Raw genomic sequence first — 11,155 nt, forward strand, 5'->3', positions numbered from 1 at the left:
CCCCCACCCCCCCGGGGGGTGGAGGCCTGTGCCCGTGGAGCCACACCGCCAGTGAAACTCCGTCTTGTTCACCCAACTTCTTAGGGAAGGGCACCCGCTCCTGGGCAAGAAATGGTACGGAAAGGCTCCGAGCTCTTCCTGGTCTTTTACCCACATCACATGTGTGAATATCACAAAATGTCACTTCTAGTTGGCTTACACCCTTCCCACACACAGATGGCATTAAAAGACCCACTTTTATTTTCCGGCTCTGTCAACTCCTCTTATTTCACCCATGCTTTAAATGTCAGTGTTGCTTCCTTGGGATCTTGTTTTTGGTCCCAGTCTGTCCTCTGGATTAGCTCATCCATCCTCAGAGCCTTTGCCACTACCTAAACCCTTTACCTTTCCCTCTATCTAGACGTCTCAGCTTTAGCTCAATATACATCCAACTGCCTACTGGATTCTCTACCTAGAGGTCCAATAGCACCTTCAACTCAATGTGTCCCAAACTGCACTAAAAACCTCAAGGGAAGTCTTCTCTGATCAGCCTCTACCAAGCCTCTATTCTTTCTCTTTACCATTTTTTTTTTCCTCCAGCTGAGAAGGGCGTACTCTCTCTGGTGCTACATCGTAGGCTGTATATGCCTTTAGTACAGGATCTACCACATGGCTACAAGCTCTCTCCCGTACTAGACTGTAGCCTTCCTGATGGCAATCATTCCTGGCCCCCATCTGCTTGCCAACACATCTCCAATCTGTTCATGAAACAGAAAACCCTTCTCTCTGCCTCTGCACATTGTCTTATCTGCCCACGATGCTCAGAAATGCCACAGGCCTCTTGGAATCACACACTCAGCTTTGTCTGAAGCTTGGTCTGAAGACCAAGCCAACAGAGAGGCTAAGCTAAGAGAACTGTCAAAAAATAGAGCCTAGGTCCTAACTGTATAGCTTCCAATGCTAATTTTGGACTCCTTGTTATATGAAGTGATAAGTTTCTTTACTGCTTAATCCATTTGAGTTGATGTTTTCTATTTCTTCCAGCTTAAAGTGTCCTAATGATATACTCTTTTAAGTGTGAGTGTATTAATATATGTGTATATATATAAAGTATATGTATAAATACAGGGTTGTGTATCTCTTTTTATTTACATTTATGACAGAAATCTCGAGTTGTTTATGCTCTCCACAGTGCCAAACATGGTGTATGGCACATAAAAATTCTCAATAAAATTTTCACAAAGCAAGATTAGACATTAAACAAAGGACACTGGGTCACTTCTGAGTTCTGTCCTCTTACCACCCTGCTACAGTCTGTAGGAACTGTGACACTGCAGAGTAACCACTGTCCCTCTGCTTCCCATCAGCTGAGCAGTCAGTAGAGTTCTGTGTCCACTGACAACCCAGCTCTTTGACTCGTTTCACTTGGGAGCGCCACAAAGGAGGGAAATCAAACTGTGATTTCAGGTTCAAGCCCAACGAATTCATCAAACAGAAGGAAAAACAGCCAGTAAATTTTTTGTTGGTGACATCTACTTGAGAGAAGGCCCAAATGTCTACTGGAAGATTTTCTCTCACAGTTAACATTGGCTATGCTGCCAGGTTTAACATTTGAAGATGCCTAAAACTGAAGTCTGAAAAAATAAACAAGTCCTTCCTTTCTTCCTTTATAAATAAAGTTTCAGTAAAGAACCTGGAGAACAGAAGATGAGACAGCCCCCATCTTACTTAGGTGGGATTCCCTGGTGGTACAGATGGTAAAGAATCTGCTTGCAATGCAGGAGACCTGGGTTCAGTCCCTGGGTGGGGAAGATCCCCTGGAGAAGGGAAAGGCTACCTACTTAGGTGGGAATCATCCTATAAAGCTTTAAAAAGAAATTCTACCATGTTCTAATCTTTGGCTTCATAGAATTTCTGGATTCTAGTGGATACCAGGTCATCTTATTTGATTAGATAAGACTGACCATAAAGGAAAGAGAGCTACTTCATTGAGAGACTGTCTCAGACAACTGTATCCTGCATGGAGTCATCAGTGTCATCTGAAGGTGAAAGTGTGAAAGTGAAAGTCGCTCAGTCGTGTCCGACTCTTTGCAACACCATGGACTATGCAGTCCATGGAATTTTCCAGGCCAGAATACTGGAGTGGGTAGCCGTTCCCTTCTCCAGGGGATCTTCCCAACCCAGGGATCGAACCCAGGTCTCCCACATTGCAGGCAGATTCTTTACCAGTTGAGCCACCAGGGAAGCCCAAGAACACTGGAGTGGGTAGCCTATCCCTTCTCCAGAGGATCTTCCTGACCCAGGAATCAAACCGAGGTCTCCTGCATTGCAGGTGGATTCTTTACCAGCTGAGTCACCAGGGAAGCCTGTCATCTGAAGGCATGAGCCTGGAATTGTTTTGCACTCACAAAATCCAGAAATTGCTATTGAACGTTTACATAGCCCTTGAAAGCCCAATGTAGTTCATAGGCTTTTTTAACAGAAGTTAATGAGAACCATTTATAAAAGAGCCCTAACTTGAGTTCTCAAAATCCTATCTGGTTATTAACAATGAAATGACTGCAGCCTCCCTGGTATAAGAATTAAATGACTCATCTCTGACTGTCCATAGAGACAAGAACTCCTGGCACAGGCCTCTGATCCATCATTATGCTTCAGGGCATTAAGGAGAATCCACACCTATGAGGATTAAGGAGAAAGCTCAGGACAAGGACACGAAGTGTCAGGTAGACACAGACCTGACTCTGCCCCAGCGCTTCCACTTTACTACCGTGACTAAGACACCCTGGGAAGATGCTTCTGCCTCTTTCCAGCATGCATTTCAGCCACCCACAGGACAGTGCTTGCTTTTGTTATTGTTGACCAAACACCGAGGAGAAACGGCAAGCCACACAGGTCAAGGAAAAGATGGTGACAACTGTAGTTTCCTTCTTTCTGGATACAAGCTGTTGTATTATTCATGAAAGAATGATTCCAATCAGTTTACTGGACTCAAAGCTTATGGTGTTGAGGACATGAAGGGTAAAACAGCAATTTCTGTTACGTGCTGGCATTCCCATTCATACCTTTCTGTTCTGACGAACTACGATGCCACTGGCTGACCCAGTCTGCATGGGTCTATATGTGGGCTTGTCTACATTCATTTCTATTTTTCTTATTATCTGCTCACTCCTGAGCCCTATTCCTTTTGACTTCTAGACTCACTATTCTCTAAGATCACCAGCAGCCTCTTAATTGGTTTTCCTTTTGCCTTTGATCTTTTGTTTTTCCTCTTTTTTTCTTCTCCATCCAGCATTAGGTCTTATGGACCATTTCCCTTGAAACAGTCTCTCCTCTTGACATCTAAGACACTACCCTGGCACTTTTCTTCCACTTTCCTTCGGTTACATAACCTCTTTGCTCTATTCCCCATTTACTCATCTTTCAGAGGCAGCCCTCACCTCGACTCCCGGCTTCGGCTCTCACTGCAATGACATCGCAGCACTGAGATTTACTCTGCTGCTCTAGCTGCCTGCAGATCCCCTCTACCTCCAAATGACCTGTCAAACGATGGCTGTTTGAAGTTGAAGATTTCCCTTAAAACCAAATCCCCTTAAGACTTATTAAAAAATAAAAACCACCTCCAGTTGCTCAGGCGTAACACCAGGCAGCTGTTTTCTCCTCCTTGTACATCATCTCTCATGGATAACTGCAAGAGCTTCACTCTTGCCACTGCCTCCTCCCTGGCTCATACCACTATCTATCCAGCAGAAACCTGATCAAATTTCTCTTCAAAATCCTTCAATGGCTCTATATTTCCTCCTATACATAATCTAAACTCTGAATTGTAAATCTAAACATGGTATTCAAAGCCTCCCCACAATCTGTCCCTTATCCGTTTCTTCACCTCCTAACCTTGTACTTCTAATTCCAGATGGAGTATAGAGTTTTGAACATGCTTTCCCTCTGCCTGTAATTCATCAGGCAACCTACTTCCCAGTCTTCCAGCCTCGGTTCACAGCGTCTTCTCTGGTGCCCTCAGATGGGGCCAGTGGTTCTTTCCTTTAGGCTCTGCTGTATCTGGCACGCAGCTCCACCGCCGCACCGGGTACACCACACACTGTGCGTGTCTGCGCATGAGTCTTCCTGCTAGACTCTACTCAGGACAGAAGCCATGCTTTCTCACATATGTTCTCTGAGCTAACAAGAGTCCGTACTTGCAGAATGAATAAAGGTCCCTTTTGTACAAATATACATTTGTACACTACCTATGGTTTCCACAATTACTACAGCACTTATTTAGACTCGCTCGTGCACCTTTATTATGGGCATAGGCATGAACATTACTAACGTGGTAGACTGACTGAGACTCAGCAAGACTGAAGAACAGACTCCAGCTCACCTGGCTAGGATACAAAGAGAGGAGAGTCCAAGGTCTTCTGAAACCTTGTTCCACTGCCACACTGATCAGATTAAAACGTAAAGAATAGTATGTTCATTTTTATAGCACACAATCTGAATTCTTACAATCAAAATTGGCAACTGTTAATTTTGACATTTTTCGATTAGCATTTTTGGGAGACAGCAGTTAAGAAATAGAGACAGCCCTAGTCTTTGTGACATTTTAAGTATGACTGAACACAACCGTGTTTCCCCCTATAATTACAGATGATGGTGATAAAAACTGACTCTCATGTGAGCTTATACATGGTTATAAAGACCAGTGGGCGGTGGCCATGGTGAGGGTAGAAGTATTAGGATTTCCACATAGTTTCTATAATGAGGTCACTTTGTGATTCAGTCACCTTGCAGACTCCTTATCTGCATTCACAACATTGCTTCCTTATCCCTGAAATAAAGTCCAATTTCAGTTCTGTCGCTTTCAAGCTTTCAGCAGTGGACAAGCTTTCTAACCTCTTTGAAAGACAGGGAGAGTAACACCTCTCTCTCAGGACTGGGGTGGGAATTAAGTAAGAGATATTAGGTAAATGTATTTTGTATTTCTTTTATATCCTCCGTAGTCACTAGCATAGTGCTAAACTAAAGGAATGAACAGCAATCACAGAAGACTTAAAACATGTAGGAGGATGACTGTGTGCTCAGAGTTTTAATGTGTACAGCATGGTGAAACGTGATACCCTAACCTTAGCTCCAATCTTTGCCCTTCCACTAACCTCATTGTAACTTTACAGCCAGAAGGGAAGCCCATGGATCAGGGGAAAATGATTGGGGATGGGTGCCATTCACAGTTAGCTGTGGAGGAAAACCTGGTATTGTCAATTCAGGCAGAGAATGGGGACAAGAACAGAGCTAACCAGATCCTAAGAAGTAAGGTAAAAGTTAAGCTAACAGGAGGAATATGAATTTCTCATGTCCATCAGAGATTTTCAGAAGGATATAAGCCTTACATTCAAGATAGATTTGGACATATTTTAGGAGAGAATCAATCACATGTCAGAGTTGAAGATTCCTCCCCCAGCATTCTCTTCTCTTCTCTCTCCCAACAAAAGGCAGGGAAGGTCGTACCCAGCATAACACAGGGTAGATCCAATCTCAATTCCAGCTGCAGGCTTCAGCGGTCCCTTGACATGGAATTATCAGAGACAAGTGATAGTCACCCTTGAACAACTACAGATGATAAGACAATGAGGAGCTGCTCTTACCTGATGCCCCAGTACCTCAAAGAATTCAGAGCTGTGGAGTCTCTCAGGCAACGCTTTCTAAGGCAAGAAGCAACATCCTTACCCTCCACCCATTTACTAGTTTGGAAGTTGCCTAACAGGTATTATACAACTGTTTTAGTTTTATACAACTATAAAACATACAGTGGTGCTAAGTTTGTTTTTCTAATACATTTTCACTTAGCAACCCTGAAAGTTAGTGATCTTAAAGTCTCTACCTGTAGTACTAACAAATGTACTCAAATATCTCCAGCATGTATGGGTCCTCCATTGTTCTAGTCAGAGTCACTTAACGTGTGGTCACAGATGTCATCAGCTCCTGGGAGAGCAAACTCAATATACAACACTTCAGCATTTCAGAGAAACAACACTTAAGTGTTCTGATATTCTTCTGTGTGGTGCTAGGATGTGATAAAGTGGAACAGGGACAGCCAGCTGGCAAGGAACTATGTACAATCTAAAGCCTGTCCTAGCTATCTTACAGTGTGGGCTGAAATGACACGTGCTGCTGTGGAATGTCTTTATGTTATAGAGGTACATGTGGGAATTATTTAGGGAGACCTAGTGAGATTAGAATTACTGGGCAGAGATGGATACCTGTCTACAAAAGGTCTGTGCTCCTGTCCACAGTCAAGGGTGATGGTGGGAAGCAGTTACTTTGCCAGGGACCTTGCGTTCACATTCGAGTGGGGTCAGGTGACCGAGTTCTGGCTAATGGAACATAGGCAGAAATTATATTCATCACATCAGACCTAGCGCAGAAAAATCTTCATCTTTGATTTCACAATCTTATTACTTTCTCTTGTTTCTGTAACTGTAATATTACTCTTGTAAATTATTACTTGGCTCACCATTTTCTTTTAGTGTTTAAATATACCTATTCTGAAATGAACCTACTTACGAAAAAGGAGATCCCCCAGAGGAGGGCATGGCAACTCACTCCAGTATTCTTGCCTGGAGAATCCCACGGAGAGTGAAGCCTGGTGGGTCCTTAGGGTAACAAAGAGTCGGACATGACTAAAGTGACTTAGCACACATGCCGTGAAACAGACTCACGGACATAGAGAACATACTGTGGTTGCCAGTGGGAAGAGGCTGGTGAACAGACAGAGTGAAAGGCTGGGGTTCAAAGATGCAAGCTAATGCACACAGAATGGATAAGCAACAAGGCCCTGCTGTATAGCACAGGGAACTATACTTAATATCCTATGATAAACCATAATGGAAAAGACTACAAAAACGAATGTATATTTATTTGTATAACTGAATCACTTGGCTGTACAGCAGAAATTAACACAACACTGTAAAACAATTATACTTCAGTTAAAAAAAAACACCTGTTCTGTTTTCATGCATCGAAACTTTCTGCTTTATACCCTTAACCTGGATGACCCTGTTAAGTTATTATGGCTTCTACTGTCAGTTACTTGCTGGTAACTCCTCAATCCATAACCTCATGCCTTCAGCTTTCTCTTTTCCTGTTCTCCAAGGTCATATTTCTACATACATTTGTGCATCCTCCCCTGGAGGCAATTCATTATAACCATGTCCAAAATAGGACTCACCTCTCTCCAGAAGCCTGCTCTTCCTCCTGCCTTCACTCACGCTAGAAGTCTTCCCCCATTCAGAATGCTCTATGTCCATCAGCAGCTTCACTATTTTCCATCATCCAAGATAAGTTCTGAAATCATTTTTGATTCTTCCACCCTTACCTCCCATACACAAAAAAAGACCAGGTGCTTTTGAATATCTCTAAAATGTCTACGAAGCTCTCTGTTCTCACATTGCAGTCTTACTATTTCTCAGCTAGACTATTGTTCTAGACCTGTGACTAGTTCCCCTGACTGCAGTCTCTCCTTCAACCATCTTCCATACACTGCTTGTCAGAGCTATTTTGCACTTGATCAGACTTATCTGATCACTGTCTCTTCTTTTCTCAAAAATTAGAGAGACTCTCTGTTATCTACAGAATAAACTGAGAAGTCTTAAACTTTTTAGACTTTTTTCCTAGTGACACTTCCTATCATTCTCTGACTGCATGTCTTGTTTTCTAGTTATGGCTTCTCATAATTCCTCAAGGGCACTTAATATCTTCAACTTGCTTTTCCTCCTGCCACTCTGCTCTCTAGCCTCCCTAGAGTGTTCTCCTGCTCCTCTGCAGCTAAACGGGATCAACTCATCCTTCAAGGTTGAACTTGACTGCTACTTGCTCTGAAAAAGTATTTTCTCTCTTTAAAAAAAAAAATGTATTTGGCTGCATCGGGTCTTAGTTGCAGCACATGGGATCTTCACTGCATTGTGCAGGACCTTTGGTTGCGGCTCTTGAACTCTCTAGTTGTGGTGTGGGCTCCAGGGTGCATGGGCTCCAAAGTTGCACTGCAGCATTTGGGATCTTAGTTCTCGGAACAGCGACTGAATCCATGTCCCCTGCATTCCAAGGTGGATCTTAACCACAGGGCCACCAGGGTAGTCCCTGAAAAGCATTTTCTCTTTGTCTAGGTTCCTACAGTACTTTGTACTGTGGCACGTTATTGGTTGCTATGTAGCTGACCTTCCTTGGTAATGGCTTTAGTGTCAAGGGGTATGTTAATTACCTAAGTTTCTCTAGTGTATAGCACAGTCTTTGGTGTCCAGTAAAGTTCAATAAATGTTTCATGAAAATATAGATGGGTTTGAGGAAGAGCAACACAAGGACTTCCAGATCCATTTTCTAATTCACTACTCAATTCAGCCTTGAATTTGCGGGCATCTCTGTTGCCACTGATCAACTGTGAAATGAATGTGACTATGACTCAAATATTGAGAACAGACTGACAATCCTGATCTTTTTCATCTCTCATCTTAAAAATTCTGCCTGCAGTTAAATCTGGGGGTTGACGCTTTACAGTCAGTCGGCCTGTTGCAAATGGCACCCACATCTTTACAAAAACGCTTGCTTCCATCTTCAGCGTATTAGTTAGTAACTGCCCTGGCATGCTCTTTTCATGGCTTTCTCGTGGAACTGGAATACAAAATCCATTTCTAGTCAGCTTGTCTTGCTGTAGCATATTCAAGGTGGGAATGAAGGAGCTGATGGGAAGTAGGAGACTAGAAGTATGCCCTAGATGTACCTTTATAGAAATGGGTGGAACGACATTATTTCTTTTTAAACACAGAACTCAGCTAGAAATCCGCTGCTTTCTCCCTGTTGGCCTCACAGTTTCCTAATGTCCTTCTTTCCGCTAAGGCAGCACTGGCCCTAGGAGAAGGGACACTTCTCTGCCTGTCCTCTGCCAATGAAGTCTTCAGGCAGTTGGCAGGGCTTATAAGGCAGAAGAGTTATAACTTCATCAAACTGTCACAGTTTGAAACACCAACAATAGGCATAGGAAGATCAATCAGTTCTTCGTTCTCCACGTTCCTCAGTTCTTTGTTTGTACCTCTAGTACAGCACTCTGTCTTAAATTATAGCTGGTTATAAATGTGTTTGTTAAAACCACTAACCTGTAAGTCCTGGTAGACAGATCTATCTTACTCATATGTGTATCTCCTGCAGTGCTTAACATAGAGCTTTGAATATATTACTTAATACACGTTCAGTGGACGTATGCTGACGTGCATGTCTTTGTTTTCTCCTGATGCATGGCAACAGAATAAACAAGACGTATTCTATTGAACTGTGTGAAGAGTTTATCAAATTTTTTAAATAAAATGAGTAGCATGTATATGGGGAAACAGTGGAAACAGTGGCAGACTTCATTTTTTAGGCTTCAAAATCACTGCATATGGTGACTGCAGCCATGAAATTAAAAGACGCTTACTCCTTGGAAGGAAAGTTATGACCAACCTAGACAGCAGATTAAAAAGCAGAGACATTACTTTGCCAACAAAGGTCTGTCTAGTCAAGGCTATGGTTTTCCCAGTAGTTATGTATGGATGTGAGAGTTGGACTATAAAGAAAGCTGAGCGTCAAAGAATTGATGCATTTGAACTGTGGTGTTGGAGAAGACTCTTGAGAGTCCCTTGGACTGCAAGGAGATCCAACCAGTCCATCCTAAAGGAGATCAGTCTTGGGTGTTCATTGGAAGGAATGATATTGAAGTTGAAACTCCAGTACTTTGGCCACCTGATGTGAAGAGCTGACTCATTTGAAAAGACCCTGATGCTGGGAAAGATCAAAGGTGGGAGGAAAAGGGGACGACAGAGGATGAGATGGCTGGATTGCATCACCGACTCAATGTACATGAATTTGGGTCAACTCTGGGAGTTGGCCATGGACAGGGAGGCCTGGTGTGCTGCAGTCCATGGGGTCGCAAAGAGTCAGACACGACTGAGCTACTGAACTGAACTGATCACTTCTTTGTTCACTCATTAATTCACTGTTAAACAATATATTTACTGAGTGCTGACTGTGTGCCAGGAACTCTATCAATCATTAGGAAGACCAAGGTGAGCATGACAGGAAGGTTCTTGTCCTCATGGAGCTCACTCACATTCTAGAAGGGAAAGTGGACAGTAAACAAGTATTCACAGATAATACATTGATAAAAGATTAAAAGTAAGAAGATTGCTATGACCAGTAAAGCCAGGAAGGACTTTCTTAGATAAGTGACATGAGGAAGTCTCAGGAGGTGGCTGTTAGGCTGAGACCGGAAGGAGTTAGAGATTATGCTGTGTGATGACAGAGGGAAAGCATGCTCCAGACGGAGGGACCTATTAAGTGCAAAGAATCAGGAGTAGAAGAGAGCTTAGCAAATTCTAGGAACTGGCACATGACCATTTATGACCAGAATACTGTGACTAACAGGGAGAATGAATGAACTTCATTAGAGAGGGAGGCAGAAGCTATCTTTGTATAATAATATAGGGTTTTGAAGAATCTGGCTTTGATTTTATTCTAATCACAAAAAGAAGCCACTGAAGGATTTTTTAGGAGGAGGTTACACAGTCTGACTTGTATTTTTTAAGAATCACTTTGGGTGCTGGTGGAGAATGGATTGACAGGGAGACCAATTAAGATGCTAAACCAGTCCATGTGAGAGCCTAGGGTGCAGTCAGTAGAGGTGGAAATAAGTGGACACTTACAAGCAAAATTTGGGTTGTAGAACCAACTGGATATGCTGATGGCCACAGTGAATACATGTCTTACAGTTGTGGGTTCTTATGGTTGGGCGAACAGAAGGCTATTAGTGTTGATTTTATGAAATGTGGAGCTCCAGCTGCTTTTGAAAGTCTAGAGACAGCCAAGGAAGTTGCTCCAAACACAAAAAAACAAAATGTGCTGTCATATCCCACTAAGCTGGCAGGAACTCCTGAATGCTGTGCCATGGATCTTGGTTTGACAATCTAGGAGAGCCTGCGGGATTCCCATCTTTTCATTCAGCCAGTGTTGCTTCAGAGACTCATTTAACAGGACAAACGAGCCTCTATTTCCTATGCTACTTTCAGTACCAGAAATCTCCCTTAAAATTTCTCTCCTCATCTAACTTAGGTGAATTTGCTTTAACCAGACTGGACACATCCACTTTAAAAAAGCT

General features: G+C 42.8%; 1 protein-coding gene across 1 annotated transcript in view; it reads right to left on the reverse strand.

Moving 5' to 3' along the window:
• The window catches only part of TANC2 (tetratricopeptide repeat, ankyrin repeat and coiled-coil containing 2), a 368,982-nt gene that overhangs the window by 40,788 nt on the left and 317,039 nt on the right, over positions 1–11,155 (reverse strand). The window lies entirely within an intron of this gene.

The sequence above is a fragment of the Bison bison genome, unplaced genomic scaffold, assembly GCF_000754665.1.
Source record: "Bison bison bison isolate TAMUID 2011002044 unplaced genomic scaffold, Bison_UMD1.0 scf7180017864371, whole genome shotgun sequence".
Classification (NCBI taxonomy): Eukaryota; Metazoa; Chordata; class Mammalia; order Artiodactyla; family Bovidae; genus Bison; species Bison bison.